Below are 15,969 nucleotides of genomic sequence, written 5' to 3' on the forward strand. Positions count from 1 at the left end.
TATATATATATATATATATATATATATATATATATATCTCATGTATAATGTATGGGATTTACAACACAGTTGCTTGTTAATGGTTTGATGAAATGTCATATATACCCACAACAAAGCATGGACCAGCTGAAGTCTTCAGACATTCTTCCAGTAATTTCATCCGTAGTCTCTGCAGCTCTGGACTGTCCCACTCCTCTGGATCAATTCCCCAGTACAGGTCCACCACCTGGAATATACACATACACACATATTTAACAAACCACCGAAACACACACACACCACTGCTGCATACAACCTCCTGTTTTGCAGCACTATATGAAGACAATACTTACATAGTATTTAAGGCCACCTGATATAAAGTGTGACCGAATATTCTTTCTTTCTTTCCTAACAATTTATTTCTGCTCCTTTACACCTTTATGCATTGATATATATATATATATATATATATATATATATATATATATATATATATATATATATATATATATTTTACAGTTGACAGGAAGCAAAAACTCCATGAACCAGAACTCTAATTCGAGATGCCCAAAGTGCAACATCCCCGTAACGGTTTAGTGGAACGTTCCACTTACTTTTTTAGTTTTTTCATGAAAAAAGAACTGGCACAGGATTCATAGAGGCACTTGAAGAATAAAATTTTATAAGACCTATATATCAACACCCTTAACTAAAGCCTAATTCTTTTTTATTACTAAGTAAGGAAGATCTAGGGAGTAATGAATGCCTGGGAGAGTATGAATTTCCACACTCTTTCAGCACACATTAGCACTTTAAAAGGAGCCACAGGGAGAGGGATGGGATGAAGAGAAGAGACAGAGAGAGAGAGAGAGAGAGAGAGAGAGAAGGAAGAGAGGAACAGAAAAAGAAGAGCAATGCTGAGAATGTGTTCCTGCAGTCAGCTAAATGATGCACGCACACTGGGACACAATAAACTGCTTACTGCCCGCAATAAAGAGTCTCTAATATTTTGAGTGTGTTTTCAGAATTGCTACATTAGTTTGAGTCTGACTGCACATATGTACACTACCAGCCAAAGGTTTGGAAACTGTAAGATTTCAAATGTTTTTCTTATGTCTATCAAGGATGCATACATAAAAAAATACAGGGATAAAATATTTTTACCATTTAAAATAATGAGTTTCTATTTTAATATAATTTATAATATGCAAGTGATTTCTGGTGCACATTATTTTCTATTTGACAAACTGTCCAACTAAATTTTTCTTATTAAAATAATGGCAACCTACTGTTTAAAAGTTAAAATTTAAATAAAATTGATAAAGAGTGACATACTGCTACTACTGTTTTTCTAACATTCTATTGATAAAAACAAAAACAAAAAAACGTTACGTTATGGAATTTCATATTCAAATTCAAAAACTTATACATCACATATTATATTCTACATAAAAGATAACCACAATCGTGCAGAGTTCTAATTAAACACTTTTTTCAAACACATATTATAATCAAAAATGTCTTTCCAAGACTGACACTAAACACTCCAGAGATCACTGATTGCATGATGCATTTGTCTAAAGACCAAAAGATTTTTTCGCCCAAATAACAATAATTAAGGTTTTAACAAACGTATCGTTGCATCGTTGATACAACGGCTGTATTTCATTACATTATACTATACTATACTATACTATCTAAAATGAGATGTTGCAACTACACGTCAAGAAAGAAAAGAATAATTCCAGATGTGCTGATGCTGTAAGATAGAGGAGGAGCTTGGGATGAGTGTGGCACGGCGCGATAGGTTAAGTGTAGCTCAAAATGCAACTTAAATAGAAGGCAGACTGCTATGTGTTGAATTCCTATACGTAGACGCGGATCAGCTGGTTGTCAGCCGATGCGAGCTTGACTGACATGAACTGATGCTCGGCTTCATTTTTTTAAAAAGACTGAATACTGTGCATTCTCTAACGTGAGCAGATACTAAATTCCAGAATAATTCGATAAGCTGGTTGGGCAGAAAGGAAATAAGGCAATTGAAGTAATTCCACCTTTGCCTTTTTCAATGTTTCTATCAACTTAAAAAAAACCCACACAGACAGATACATTTACACACATACACACTCTCGCGCACATAAGGGTTCACCTGCACTGGTGGCAAAATGACAGAGGAACGAGAGACCAGCGGAGTGAAATTGCTTTGTGTGTGTGTGTGTGTGTGTGTGTAGTAATGGACTTAATGAAGAGAGACAGGACATTTCCTCAGCACCAGTACGCCAGGACACAGGAATATCCCTGGACATATTTGTCAGAATCAGTGTCACTGGTGCAGATAATTCAAACGGCAAACACGCTTCAGGGGGAATCTCTCCTCTCTGCTGCACGCATGTCAGCGTGTGTGTGTGTGTGCTGAAGGACTGCGGCTCTGTAATCAACTATATGTTCCTGTGTGTGTATGCTGATCACATCCGTCGGGCGTGCAAGTATGAGCGCGATTAGTTTAATCTGATGTTGATTTAATGCGTCTATGCCGGTCACGTCTTTCTCTTTCTCGCAATCTCAAGCAAGTCCAATAAAACTCTGATGTCATTCACATTGTGGTAGCTCTTTAGGACCCCATTTCTTTTGCTCAGCCGACAGAAACCAAGCCTATGTGGGTCCTGCCATCCCCCCAGACTTCATTTAACAAATACAATCATGGCTTCCGTCCAAGAGCGCATAAAGCACGAGAGACTGCCTACGTAATGCGGGCTCTACGCTCAACCTCTCTATGCTAATCAAACTTCTAAGAAGAGAGAAATACTTCATATGAAAAATGTCCAGCTTTTTGTGTATACGCTATAATGCTGAAAAGGAAAATTCGTGCCAAATTGGCTGCAAGGGATTAGTAAAACTTTACAATAAAGTTCAGTTTTTAAACATTATTAGTCTAATGCCTAATGTGCACCATTAGAATTAGCATAGCATTGCATTAGCATGAGCAAACAGCATTTACTGCTGCACAGTAAAATAATTCAGATCAAGTAGATGCTCTATTTAAATTAGTTTATTCCTTTTTGCCATATTCTTCTTCCAAGAAACAATTATTTTACCGTCTTAAGACTGCTCATATGAAGAGATTATATTTTAGTGAATTTCTCTGAGATTATACATGTCCGGATGTCCTGTTTAACTGTGAGCACTCCCTCTCTTTGGGCTTCAAATGTCTGAAATTAATTTGTCTGAAATGTGTCATAAATCAACATCTCAGGAAAATATTATGGGGTTTCACATCATCAAAATATGACTCATATGAGGACAGCTGGACTAAAAGCATGTTTATTATGCATTTTGGGAGACATATCAAATGAATAGGAAAGAAATTATTATATTATTATTATTATTATGTCAATTATTACTCCAATTATTTCTTCTTTCATGATATGTTGAGAAATGAGAAAACCTGTTTATGACCATTTTACACACATTTGGCAGAATTGCCAATTATCAAATAATTATGGTGTAACATAGTTGAGAATCATTGTTATACAAATTTAGCAAAATCTTGAAAACTACAACGAAAAATCTATTGTTTTTGAGTCCTGATATCCTCAACCGAGGACATAGCATAACGTATGGATGAAATATCATTCAAAAAAATTCTCAGGTGTTAAGAGGTTCAAATAGATAAGCTCTTTACATCACAACACAACGAAAAAACGAAAAACAGCAAAAGTTGAAATAAAACCAAAAAACAGCAAAAGCAAGTAACATTTCAGTACATGTAAATATTCACAGGAATCTATACTGTTAAAAGCACTCTTTATTTTTTAATAGCTAATGGATTAACAAATTAAGTCTTAACGGTAGGTTGCTATTGTATTAATTCACATTGAGATTAACAGGTTTTGACAGGTTTTACATACTATTGCTGGTCTACTTAAAAAAAAAAATCAATCTGTCAACCAACCAATACATTAGTCCTACTGACACAAAATAAATTTGGGGCATATGTTAAAATGCAAATAGACATGTGCACCACAAGTAAGCCATTACAGATGTTTACATGGTGAAGTGAAGTCAGGATAAAGGGCAAACATCAAACAAAGTGTTTGGCTTAAACCATGTTCACATGATGGTTGATGGTTTATTGAGCACACAGTGTAAGATCACGCATGTAAACGCACACACTGACCTTCTACATTGTCATCAGGAGTATGAACACGATCATTCTTTGTGATCGGCGGATCATAGCAAAGACTGGCAGGACGTTTTCTCATTGGCTGGACTGCATTTGGCTGCTGGCTTTGGAGCAAGTGGTGGGAGAACTGTTTTCACTCAAACAGAGTGAGTGCAATCAGTCATGCTTTCACACACGCGCGCTGACACTCGTGCACAAACACTTACACACATCCAGCTTGATGGATCTGAACTATTAACTAACCAAGCAATTAGACTGTGACAGCAGGGCCCCTGGGAAAGACTGATAACAAGGTATATAGAAGCCCAAACATCTGGATACGACAACACAGATGACAAACACACCCTCCTTAGATGTCACGAACAACTGAGAGAGGGACACAAGGAGACAATTAGCATGCATCTGATGCTTTACATAAAAAAGCAAACCTGAGAAAATGAATCAAGGAGCTGTCAGACAGTAAAAAAGCTGCGATGTTCAGCAAAACAGTGATATTTTGGGGAACTCGAGCCACAAAGCCATCAGATTTGTAATAAGTGGAAGGGTTAGCAGAGTCCGCCATATGAGGGAAATTAAAGGCTTAGCATAGTCCCGTATGATAACACAAGATTTTATGAACATAGTGTCTGCCAATGATTCCTTAAATTACGACAGCTGTCATCTACTTTAATGATGAGCATATTTGTAAATGACAACCTAATTACATTGTTATGAACTATGAAAAGAGCTCAATTTAACTGGTATCATGAGTAGTATTACAAACACTTGCTTTCTTTAATGTATCACGGCCCACGTTTAAACCACACATGGCTGTTTTAAAAACACACACACACACACACACACACACACACACGCAAGCGTATGCAACGAGTATCATTAAAAGCAGTGTGTTGCACCCCGACGTAGAGTAAAAGGGACTGAAATGCCATCATTTTCCACTAATAGTGCGACCGCAGAAACGATGATGAGGTTTACTCAGCTACTGAGGGCTCTGGCCATAAAATTTCATAACATGAGGCAAATATGACTGTATTTACATAATTACACAGCTCAAACTGAGGATTTGCAAACATAATGCTTCATAAATCCCAAATGGCTGGTGATAAAGGGTGAAAATGTGTCAAACTGGTCAATGTCAGTGCTGGAAAAGTTCTACATTTAAATTCGAAACTTACCCTGTAGACATTTTAGGTGACGTGAAAGCAGGTAGCCATAAACTAAATCAAAGGAAAGTTTAATTCATACAATAAAAAAAAAAGCATTCATAGACAAAACAACTCAAGCGCTGTTGTTGACAGGTTTTAATACTTTCGGGATTTACTGCATCCGTAATCTGTGTTCAAAGGGCAACGTTTCACGCTTCTTCTCTTTTCTCCTCGGTTTTCATGATTATTCCGAGAACTTTCATGCGATGCCTTGAAGATGGAACGAAAGCGAATGAAATCATGTAGAAAACTATCCTAAAAAACAGCCCACAGGACACCCCTGAATGTAAGAAAAGAGGCCCGTCTTTGTGTGCTGCTGAAGAAATAAAAATATATATAAAAATTAGTTGTGAGGAACAATCTTGTTTTGTAATGGAAATATGCTGTCGACTACTTGATGACATGATTGTTCATATAGAGAAGCGCATATATAGGGACCATTTAGGCTTTTTACACTCATTGACATGGACATGGACCAGCTGTGACTTTCTTCTCAAACATGAAATTTCAAGGTTGCATTGATTATCAATATAGGTTATCAATGCATTCCCGTGGAAGCAAGGAAGTCGTAATCAAAAGGGAGTTCCTATATCTATACATCTATATCTACAGAGAATAGTTTTTGAAATAAAAAATAAAGTGTGATGTTACACATATCTACAGCTATACTGTATCAGTAAACAGAAATCGTAATCTAGATTCAGCTTGTTTTGGCTGCCTGCAGCGATCGCTACTTCTGCTAAATAGAAAACGATCATGTAAATGGTAAACAGCGCAAGAGTCAAATGGTTAGAAAATGCGGAGTTATGAGCAGATTTCATGATGAGATCCAAAACGATTGAGCGGAGGATACAAACATCATTTACAATGCAGTTGCCAGTTTCAGCCCGATGAAAAGGCCCACAGATTCTCCTGAGACGAGTTATGATTTATTATCCTTCTGGCTCCTGCCTCTACATGAATGTATCACTTTAAGAGAAGACAAATGAGTCAACTGATGGCCCCCATTAAGGGCCAATTAGAAGAGAAATATGATTCTCCAACGTGTACATTGGTTGAACGCTATATCTTACGCTTACACCGTCTGATTATCGAAAACAAGAAGAGAACAAAAGCATCTACAAGAGCAAAAGTGGGAGCGCAACCGAGGTACGCTGGCAGATGAAAACTGTAAGATAGCAAAATGCAGAAAGCAAGAAATAAAAAGGCCTGTCAGAAGTCCCCTGATTTAAGAGGCTGTTAGCTCACCCACCCTGCAGAGAGAACCATGTTCCTCAACCCCTCGGAGCAGTCACCAATCTCCATGCCTTCATCTCATCTCACAAACTACCCACAATGCATTGCTCTTGAGAGCCTCTGCAATTAGACTACTGCTATGGCAACCAGCTGCCTAGCCTGCTTGCCTTTTCAATTTAGAGAGAGAGAGAGAGAGAGAGAGAGAGAGAGAGAGAGAGAGAGAGAGAGAGAGATGTGAGGAGAGAGCAGCCAAATGTTAAAACCATAAAACCTTTGCATCAATCATGTCTATGCCTGGAATGAAAATGGCCGCTTTTTTTCTGCAAATGGCTAATCGATGCGCTGCAGCTGAAAATGTAGAAGCCACCTCAATTCCACACAAGCCCATGGATCAACACACCAACAGTGAGGCGTAACCTCCAAACCCTGTGAGGAATGAGCGCTTGTATTTCAGTCCTTCTATCTTTTCATCTCTCTCTGTCTCTTTCTGTTTACCCTTCGGCTGTTTTTCCATCCCTTTCTCTCACCTTCTCATCTGCTGAAGCTTCAATGAGTGCTGACAGATCCAATGTGCTCTCGCCAGCATGGAGCACTTACACAACAGGCCATGAATTCCCAGGGTGACTGTAGGGGTTGGGGTTGGATTCATAGCCCGCTGAGGAGTGCGAACGAGCCACCAAATGATGGTTACATAGGTCATAATCCCACTCTACCACCTTTATGACCTTAAGCGAGGCAATTAACCCTGGCACAAACTGCTAATATCCTTTTCTTCCCCACAGATACACTTTTCTGTGTTAATGCACCTTTTCTAGATGGCACGAAATCCATTAGCTCCACGGTAAAACTCTGAAGGGCATTCGTTTGATCACAATAACAGAACAAAAGATGTAGGTTTGAGTTAAAAGTCCAGCAGTAGCTTTGCATCTAGTAGAAAGGACTCTGTCCACTGGTTTTGTAACTGGATTTTTGAGATGAAGGCATTGCAGTTTATAATTTAATTATACCAATTGTTAACCATACACTACTATCTGTATATTTTGTGTAAATTTGTTAGTTTCTGAAATTATATATTTTTGTCTTTTGCTTTTGAACCGTTTCGATTTTCCTGAAACGTCTACAACAGGCCATTGAATGGAAGCTGTGGTTTAACAACATGCCCCGAGCTAAATTCACTGTAAAATTAATCAGCCCTCTAAATCTATGAGAAATGAAATCTGTCAAAAGTCTATGACCTTGAAGCCTGTGACTGACCGCTTCATATTCATTTTAAAGCTGGAGAAAAGCTGAAACAGCTGACATTTTAGGGACCAAATTCTCGCTAATCACAACTATAAGCCAATACTGTCCATAAAACAAAATGTTAAATCACTGACAACATACATTATTAAGTTATATGTGTGTATATTTACATTTTTTTAGCAGTATTTTGTCGGAAATCATTATTACTGTGTGTGTGTGTGTGTGTGTGTGTGTAACATTTAATTAGAATTGCTTACCAAACTCCCGATTAATAAACATTCGTACAAATGTGTTTATATGCAAATCAGTCGGTTCAGTAGACTACCTGACACATTTAGTCTCGACTCAAGCCCTGTAATCAAACCTCGCCTCTGCTGCGGTCGTCATGGCAGCCAAACAGCATTACCAGCGATCTGCAAGTGCCTACAGCTACTCTCTTGCGCTCTCATTGAATTATTAGGTCCATCATTAAGAAGTGGTGTTGGTATGAAAACAGGACTTATGCTCATGCATGTGATGCGTGAAAACTGGGCCTGTGTTGATGTGATCAAGCTGACTGGAAGCTCATCGGGAGATAGCGAACAGATTACACAGTTGTTGAAATGGTCAGTTGAGGTTTAAGTGTGAACCCCTATGGTCTGTGGCGACAGCGAGACTATGAGGGGGTCGCGTGAGGAGAAGGCATCATCCATTTTTGATCCTTTTGACCTTCGTTTTGTTTGAATGGACGTGAAAGATTTTGGGAGATTTCAATGAAAAAATAAGATTTGGGGGTTTTCAATGAATTTGTTACATGCCTTATTCTAGTTTTCCATTACTAGAAAAATCCACAGACAAACTCTGATGTAAATGATTAGGCTGGGATATTTCAATATCAGAAAAATATCAGAAGGAGAAAGTCAAGTCTCCAATATATAAAAAAGCTGACATGAGAGTAAAAACAAAAGCATGCTGTGTAAAAGCAATTTAAAAAATTGACTGCAACTCCATAAAAAGAAAGTCTAATCATTATAACTTTTCATATAAAGCAGATTATGGTATACGCCGTAATTCGCTCCCCACACTGTGAAAGCCTATCAGAGTCCCACACTGTCATGTTACAGCGCTTGCAGGCCTGATCCCGCCACTGCTAAAGGGATTGAGTGAGTGTGTGTGTCTGTGTGTGCGTGTGTGTGTGTGTGTGTGTGTGTGTGTGCTGTGACTGGACTGGGATGAAGCCTTGGGCAGAGAAATGTAGCCTCACGCACGCATGCCATGTACACAGACACACTCTATCCGGCATCCATCCCTCTCAGGGACGGCACAGGAAATAGAATCAAATAACGGTGACCAGAAAGAATCGCAATTTGCCACATCATATTTTCTGGTTGAGAGAACTCCCTTCTTTTTCTGTCTGTCTCTCACTTTTCTCTCTCACCTTCTCTCTCTCACACCCTGATTCTTTCAGTTTTCCTCTTCCTCTCTGACACTACCTTCGTTTTTCTCTCAGTTTAGCTTAAACAATAATGAGATGAATGCAATTAATGTAAGGGACTTTTTTTCAGCAACATATCCAGCAAGCTATTAAAAACATCCTTAAAACAGGATACATTTATTTAATGCAAAAATCCTAACTTAATACAGGTCTTGAATTGGGTTTCATTTATTTTGTATAGTTGTAAGTCTAAGCCTAAATATATTTCAAAATAAAAGTACTGATGCAGATTATTTCTTTTTTTAGTCTTTATCTTTTCAGGGATTTTTATTTTCTGAAAGGAATGATTCATCCCAGGAATGAGGATGTCCGTTCCACAGAAATGTAAACGCAGTGCGAACATAGTGAATTATGCCAGAAATAGTAAAAATTGGATATGACAAATTCTTGATTTAGTGTATAAATAAACAAAAGAAAAACGTACATGCTGTGTAGGATTAGGGATGTGGGGTAGATGTGTATTGTATAAAATGTATATAATACGCATGCCAAAAAATCATATTTCACATCAAAGTCCATTTTTGTGTATCTACCCCAATTTTTCTGTTTCATTTGTCACACTATTTATATACATTTCATGAGACCGGGCTAATTTTTTCTTAAAATGTAAATGCAGTCTAAAAAAAGAGCTGTTGTCTATGATGTAGCACTAATCGAAACATACTGACCATTGCAATTGCATGGATAACTTGTTAGATTAAAGCATGTTGCGATAAAGAAATGCATTAAAAAAAATTAATTGTCAGTATTCAGTAATCTGTATTATTTTGAAGAATCATACAGTGAAGACTACGCCAATACGTGAAGTACTTTTATTTTATTTGATTTTTTCAAGTAAACTAAGAAAAGAACAAAACAGTCTATTGTTGAAAGTTGCTTTAGGTTTTTTAGAAAAACAAGCACTTTTTACATCATCAGTGTATTTTTATATTCGTTTCAGTTTGCTTCTTTTTTCTTTATTTTATTTCTGACTGTATACTTCTCTTAACTGTGTTTACCGGTGCATATTTTTAAGTTTAGGATTTTTTGATTTGATATCTGGTGACATTTAGGCAGGCAATTTGGGTATTAAGACCTGCTCACGCTGCCGAAATGCGCTGCTCATTTGCATAGAGTTAAACTTTTTGCTACTTTGTTGCATCGCTGGACACGCTTGCATCCTGTCTCCGGCGGTCTCGATCGTGTGGTTTTGACGTAACGTGTTTCTGACAGCATGAATGGGGCTTAGGGATTCACCTAACCCATCCCATCCAAAAAAATCATGATCAAATTCAAAAATCCGTTTCACATCCATTTCGGATGCATGTCAAAATTCTGAAGTAAAGATCTGCTCATTACTAATTATTTAATGACACCGTTAAATGCAATCTTCAGTAAACACACACACACATATATAAAGTGAGATTATCACTATTATCAGTGGCACTAAAAAGACTGAGCAGGCTTGTGTTTAACAAGGCATAGTCTTACATAAAGATCTGTTTCTTAAGGGGACGCTCTTGAAATCAGGTCAAGCCCCACACCCATGTAGCCTCGGTTCAATCTCAGCACACTGTCTGCCTCAATGGCCAGAGCACCTCTTCTAGGCCCTGCATTTGTTTACCAAATTGCACGATAAAAATCTCTCCTCTGCTCCATTCTGTCGGACAACAAACCATTTGCATTGTAAATACCACTCCAGAGGAGAGGAGGAGAAGAGAAAGAGGGAGATTTTTTTTCCTGCCCAAGCTCCTGAGGGCAAATATAAGAGAGACGTACTTTCGTCTTGCATGGGCATATCGGTGCTGAGATCGCATAATAGTCCCTAAGAAACTTTATCTTCCCAGCCAACGAAGCGAGAGGAAGAAAGCAGAAGGTTGGGCAAGGAAAATAAAAGACAAAGGAATCTGTTTATCAATATCTTAATGGTTGCTGTAGAGAATTTACAGAAAAGTGACGGCTGCGTTACCTGGAATTCAATGCCATAGTTCTCCCTGCAGAAGTCTCGGAGTTTGGGATAGACGTGTTCTTTCAGAGCGTTTCTCTCTGCTTCTGTATCTGTGGCGGGAAACACAAACGAACATGAACGTTAAGACAGAATACTCAGAGAATGGAAGTTGAAATATTTATCTGTAAATAGTAAATCAATTTAGTTAACAGGCTGTAATTAAAGAGTGTATTTTCAAAAACCAATAAACTACATACATACATACATTTATTTATCCAGTATTATTATCTCAGCTTTATTTCTAGTATTATTTGTATTCAACAACAAAAACACCACTGAAAGATTACCAGACTCATGCATCATGTTATTAATGCGCCCTTCAAATAATACTTGGTGTTTCTGTGATACATGTACAAAAAAAAAAAACAAATTGCATCTATGTGGGTTAAAGGTCTATTCCTCTAAGATACATAACATCATATGCATGAGTGCTTACGAGTAAATCACATACAAACTTCTCTCTTTCGGTCGCTGTCTTTTGTTCTCTCTTCAAACTCTGTTCTGTCACACACTGTATTTTCTCGGGGGATGGCTGCCAGCAAGGCTTGAAAACAGAGATTCCCCGGCTTACACTGTAGTCACTTCTGTTCTCTGCGGCTTGTAGCAGAGCGAAAACAAACGCAGCGTCTAAGATCACGCTGACAATCTTAGATTCAGAGACTGCAATGAAACACGAACTTGCATGATTTCGAGAATGTAAAACATAGCGATGACATCAAATAAGAAATATATTACGGAAAAGAATGAGATGAATGAGAATACGAGGAGACGACTGTCAGGCTTTACACTAACTGGTTCAGCTTGTGCACTGCTGCCATTAAAGCAAAAAAAAAAAAGGTTAATTTAAGTTAAAATGCAAAAATAGCAGCGTTTACTAGATTCTTGCAAACATCAGCAGTGGATGCTATTGAATATTCCATGATGCCCTTTGTCACAGGCAGTCAGGGCAAAATGAAGCATGAGAGTTGACACATTGAGGATACTCATGCTTACTGTATTTACTACTGTACACAGCTGCTTGTAGCGAGGCAAAAACAAACACATCACCAGCGCCCTATTCACAGAACACTTACAACCCTTTTATACAGAGCTTAAAATAGTCTCAAATACGAATATGAAAAGATGCACACGGGCCATAGGTGATGCTTCGACAAACATGCTAAGCTTCGACTTGACCTTCAGCGGTGACAACAAGGTAGCTGAACGTACATTTAAACCCGGTTTCCTCTTTTACCCGTCTGTATCGGTTTGCTATTGTTCAGGCTCTCCGCTGATAGCTTATATTGCGACAGAGAACAGGGAAATCTGACCGGAGAGCTCTCTGTGGAAGACGAGGCCAATCAAGCGCACGGAACCCTCTAGATACAGGCGGCCAAGACAGCGTGTCACAGCCGGCTACAGCATCTCTATCTGTGTCAACCTAGTTCAGATTTTTGGCGGGTTGAACAGCTCGTGCGCTTTCATGTTTTAAATCTTTTATAACTGTCCGTTCTGATCTTTTTCGGGCTGTCCTATAAAGCGCCTAGCCTTAGCGTGTTACTTTCCTCTCACACTGTGTTCACCGGCCGTTGTCGTTTTCTCAGTAATAAATGTTGTGGAGAAACTATCCAGGGTTTCTGTTTCCCACCCACTAGCTTTTGAACCGGCTGCCTTGATAACTGTGCCTTCTCTTTTCATGTCTTCCTGTACTCTTTTAACTTTTTTTTCCTCACCCCAACAAAACTTAAACATAACCATCCAAGCGAATTCATCCTATCTATTTTGTAAATGTATATCGTCTTAGAACAGCGTCCTTGTGAAAACAAACCGGGAAATAGACATTCTCAGGGCATTTCGGTGAATATTTCATGGGATTTATTGCAAATTGAATTGATAAGACCACAAATGTGCAGACGTTTTTACAGTGGTATACAAAGAAAAAATTAGGAGGAAATTATATACCATGCCGCATTATAACATTACGTTATCATCTTAGAAATTGTCCAGGAAAATGTACAGCTAATTTAGTCAAACTGACAGCCCTTTATCAAAAATACAGTGGATCCACTGTCAATAATGATATGTGAAGCTTTCAAACCAAGCAGCTTTCGGCTGGCAGTTGTTAACATCATGCAAAATTCACGTTTTACCCTATTTACATGGCTTTATTTCGCCCATGACCGTTCGACAAACAGAAGGACATCTGATCGCACCTTTAGGACATTATTATAGCTGCCCTTTCATATTAACACAAACATTTATTTCAAAAGGTTTGTTGTGGCCTTATCGTTCAACGTCCAATGCTGAAATAATCTCACCACATGCAACAAAACCATCCTTACAACAAAGCTTTAGACCACATTATCGTCGAGTTTGTAGACAAGACACGTATAGACAGGCAAAACACCAGGGAAAAAAACCTAAGTAAATACCTTCATATAGTCATAAACGAATTAGCGCGATGCACTGAAGAGCACCTTGGACAGCTCATTTGCATAACAGATTGAAGCTTTCAGAATGGATCCATCTGGAAATTGTGTCAAAGATATAGGTGTAGAGAAAGACGAAGAAAAATAGAGAGGCCATAATTTACATGTGGCCTGTTTGAAATGTCTGACATGACTGACATTGATGAAAAAATAATAAAGGACAATGAAAAAAAGTTGGAAAATTGCTCTTTCACTATAGGCTGGGGGGAAGGAAGGTAATGCCAGTAAAGCATTATTGAACCATAATGAATTGAAGGAAGGAAGGAAGGAAGGAAGGAAGGAAAGTGAGGAAAGACAAAGGTGGGAGTCATGAAAAGGTGTGAGAAATAAATGACTTGAATGAGACTTTTCTATAATAAAATGATGTAGTCCCAATCAGCACCCTAAATGAGATTTTTCAGTCTCCCACATTAAAAGTGAACATAAAATCAAAACAGACCCTTGCCACAGAGGTTCTAATAACTACAAGTAACTTTGCAACTGCGTGTCAACTAATTGCCAGCTAACTCTAATTAGGGTATGAGTAGACTAGTTTAGGGTTAGTAGAATAAGTTGATGTGTTACCTACAGTTGCTAAGAACAACTTAACTTAGAACAACAAATAAGCTGTTTGCAGATTTTAAGCAGACAGTCTACTGATACTCTACTCTACTGGTAGCTGACATGTAGTTAATGTAGAATAAATAAAATGTTACCCATTCCAGGACTTTCACACAAAGAATGAGTTCTTGTGTCCATCTGTTGTTTTTCAATTGTTTTTCTTGACATACGCTTAAATGTTAGTTTTTTGACCACAATAAAATATCATGCTGTTTTAGTGTCTCTTATTCTTTGTATTTGAGTTAAGCGCCTCAAAACATGTCTCACAACACCTGCATTTTGTTTCGCTTTGGTGCCTCCTGAGTCCTGTCTAGCATGTTTGAAACGCACTAATGCATCCTGTGGGTTTTTTATATTTTTTTTAATCATTTTTTTAACACTTGTTCACTATTAACCACAACTTTCCCTTGATATATTCCTAATGTGCTGTTTATTAATACTTAGTAAGGCAGTTGTTAAGTTCAGGTATTGCGTAGGATTAGGAATGAAGGTCATGTGGAATGAGGCATTATTATGTGCTTAATTACTAAATAAATATAATAAAAAATGGCTAATATTCTAGTAATATGCATGCTAATAAGCAACTGGTTATCAGACCCTAAAATAAAGTTACTACAATGAATATCTCAACTAACATCCTAATCAAATTATCAAAATAATTACCATTTAAATATATATATATATATATATATATATATATATATATATATATATATATATATATAGACTCATATTTTAGAGCTGTATAGCATGTATGTTCTGGTAGAAATAGATGGCACACCACATTACCATCAATGACATTTTAAGATAAAAGCTTTTTACAGTCACTTAGCATGTCCTAAACATGCATTAATAGTTTATGAAGATCTGCGTCATTTCCAATCTCAAGCTCCGAGCGTGTATCTCGCTCAATGTTCTGTCCAATCATGTCTATAATCTGGGGTAAAGCCTTTGTGCAGTCGTATCCCATGGGGCTTTTGCGTGCGTCTCCAGCTGCACGGGCTCTGAAGGCATGGTGGCATATAGATGAGCTCGGTATTGATACAGCTGCCCGATGCTGAAGCACAAGACTCTTAGGGATTAGGTGAGGTCGCAAGATGGAGGACGGTGGAATGAGAATTGCTCCCCATCAAAGGCGCTTGATCGTGTGTGCTTAACGACCGAACGAAATCCCATCTGTGACTAAAACACATTCCTGTTGGCAATTCATTAGCTCCATGGCATTAGTAAACTAATTACCAAATGCTCAAAGGCAAAAATATTATCTGAATATTCAAAGCACATAATTATGTAGCATTATTATAAGCCATTTGAGGGCTTTTGAATGCAGTGCTTATGAAGCAATGTTGCATTAAAGGTTGAAGTGTGTAAATCGGTTCTCTGTTAAAATACTATGATAATTTAATATGCAGAGATTCTAAATTAGCCATTCATAGGATGATACCCCTGAAGTACGCTAATAACACATTGCCAGCTAGCCCATCGTAACAATACTGACTCAACCAAGAAAGTCCATACTACCTGGAGATCAACTGATTTCAATGGCAATTGCTCGACTGCTGATCTCTGATCTTATTCACATTTTTTGAGCGAAC

The 15,969-nt window shown here is 37.9% G+C and overlaps 1 pseudogene; it reads right to left on the minus strand.

Moving 5' to 3' along the window:
- Positions 1–15,969, minus strand: part of LOC122347968 — a 41,974-nt pseudogene that overhangs the window by 18,840 nt on the left and 7,165 nt on the right.

The sequence above is a fragment of the Puntigrus tetrazona genome, chromosome 7 (genome assembly GCF_018831695.1).
Source record: "Puntigrus tetrazona isolate hp1 chromosome 7, ASM1883169v1, whole genome shotgun sequence".
Lineage (NCBI taxonomy): Eukaryota > Metazoa > Chordata > Actinopteri > Cypriniformes > Cyprinidae > Puntigrus > Puntigrus tetrazona.